A 2492-nucleotide genomic window follows, 5' to 3' on the forward strand; every position below is an offset into this window, starting at 1 on the left:
TTAATATATATGCCGCCACATGCATCTTTGTACTAGGCTACATATATCTGCTATGTCATGTTGGAGTGTGACATGATTTGTTTGTGTACAAACTAATTTACGGTATCAGAATTTCATATATTTATACTTCTCATTCAACCACAATTAAATTCACTCTATCTAGGAGGCACAAAAACTGTGATAGTATTTACKTTTACAAGCTGGAATGAAAACAAGGAAAGATGAAATAAAGGGATGACTTTCTACTTCTTGCCTTTTTTTTAAAATGTAAGGAGTAGAAAGTACAGATAATTGTGTGAAAATGTAAGAAGCAGAAATAAAAAGTAGGCTGAAAAATATTTACTCAAGTAAAGTACAGATACACAAAAATTCTACTTAAGTACAGTAACAAAGTATCTTAGACAAATTCAAAAACATCAAAGCTTTTTGCTTTCAGTGGAAGGTGATAAAGCACTGACATCTAAAATTCTATTAGATTTGCATATGAAGACTTTTTTACTGTGTATGGAAAATGCAGAAAACACTAAATTAAAATAAACAAACAAACAGAAAGAAAAGGCAAACTCTACACAAAAATTGTACAGCTGGGATTTAGATCCATTTCCTTGTTGCAGTGACAACTTCCGAACAGCCAGAGAACAGTAATTCAACCCAGTGTCCGCTAGATGGAGACATATCACATCTTGTTTTCGGCAGGTACTTTGGGTTGCCATGTCAGTCAGTTTATGAATCCCTGGTCTCACAAATTAAAAAGTGGAGGACGATGTCTACCTGCACAACAAGAGGACAAAGGTGTCTGTACAAGGTCAGTATGTTTTGGGGAGAGTTTGGCTCGAGGAGAGGAAATACAACACATTGTCACAACAACACTGCCGAGCCAGCATAAATCTATAAACTAACACATTGTCTTGTGTCCACAGCTGCAGTCTGCTTCTGTCCACTTCATAGCTGCCCAGCACACCAGTCCTGATAAAGGCTCCGTCGATGACATCACCTTTCGCCTGGCCTCCTATAACTTCTTCACCTGCTGTCACGTTTCGGCGAGTTCTCACTCCCGGGTCACCAACCACCATACGACAGTTTGGATGAGTTGAAAGGAGCGAGTTTATTTGCATGCAGTCACTTCCTAAATAATGTTACTCTCAGCGGCACCTCCKCGTCTTGTCCTTCAACATTAAAAATGAAAGTTGAGGGTGAAGCAGTGAGCTTTTAGCATCGTAACAAACTTCTGTAAATATGAATAGGCTGACTTTGATGCCGCAGCTTAAAAAGCGCAGCAGAATGAAYGATGGGGCTTAAACCAGGCGAGGGTTTACAGAGACGGGTCAGAGGAAGGAGGGTACACTGTTACAGCCAGTCCTGTTTACGTTGGTCCATGTGACCAGTAATTCATTTAGCTTTTGATGATCAAATCTGTAAAAAAAATGAAAGTAGTCTTTTTAGTTGAAATAGATAAAACCTATATTAACCATTTACTTACTAACACAGGAAGTGTTGTTAAATTACGTTTAACCTAACTAATGGAAACTCAACTTTTACTTAACTCTTTGCATGAGTTATCTTCAGAAATAAAACTAATGTGAGGTTCATTTTCTTATTTTCATATGGATGTGCAGGACGCTGGTATCAAGCATGTGGCTCCAGTTGGATCTATTTATTTAGAAATCAATGTCTGTTCTTACAATATGTTTTTCTTGCAAATGCAGTGTTTTTCAACCCTGCTCCTCAAGGCACACTGTCCTGCATGTTTTAGAAGTTTCCCTGCTTTAACACACCTGGTTCAGATGATTGCAGTTCAACAAAATGATGTTAATCAGTTATCAGTTGGAAACAGCGGTGCTGAAGCAGGGGAACATCTAAAACATGCAGGGCAGTGTGCCTTGAGGAGCAGGGTTGAAAAACACTGATCTAAGAAGTTATTTTAATACACAAACCACAACCTAATGATGCGTAATTCTGTTTGTATGTTTGCATTTGTTCCCTGTAGGCCATGTCTGTCTCTGAGRCTTGGTATGTGGTTAAAGATGGTGGCACCAACTACTGCAACCTCTACAATCTGATGGAAGGTAAAACCCTGAAATCGTTCATGTATTCTACTGGTTAACCTTGGCTCCTGGTGTAATTAACAGAAACAGTCAGGCAGTAAGCTCTGACCAAAATTAGYACAGAACAAAATAAACAATGAGCCTCTGGTGCACTGCCCTGATTCAATTAAGAGAAAAAAACAATAAATGATAAATGAATAATAACTTAATAGTTGAGTATTCCTATTTAAAATAACCATCCATCCATCCATTTTCTGTACACGCTTCTTCCTTTTCAGGGTTGCGTGGGTCACTGGTGCCCATATCCAGCAGTCACAGTGCGAGGGGCGGGGTACACCCTGGACAGGTCGCAAGTCCATCACAGGGTCTAGTTTTCATCATTTTAAAAGTAAAAGTTTAAAAATATATTACACGGACGGGACCATTTTATTTACACACAAATCATTC

The sequence above is a fragment of the Austrofundulus limnaeus genome, unplaced genomic scaffold (assembly GCF_001266775.1).
Source record: "Austrofundulus limnaeus strain Quisiro unplaced genomic scaffold, Austrofundulus_limnaeus-1.0 Scaffold126, whole genome shotgun sequence".
Lineage (NCBI taxonomy): Eukaryota > Metazoa > Chordata > Actinopteri > Cyprinodontiformes > Rivulidae > Austrofundulus > Austrofundulus limnaeus.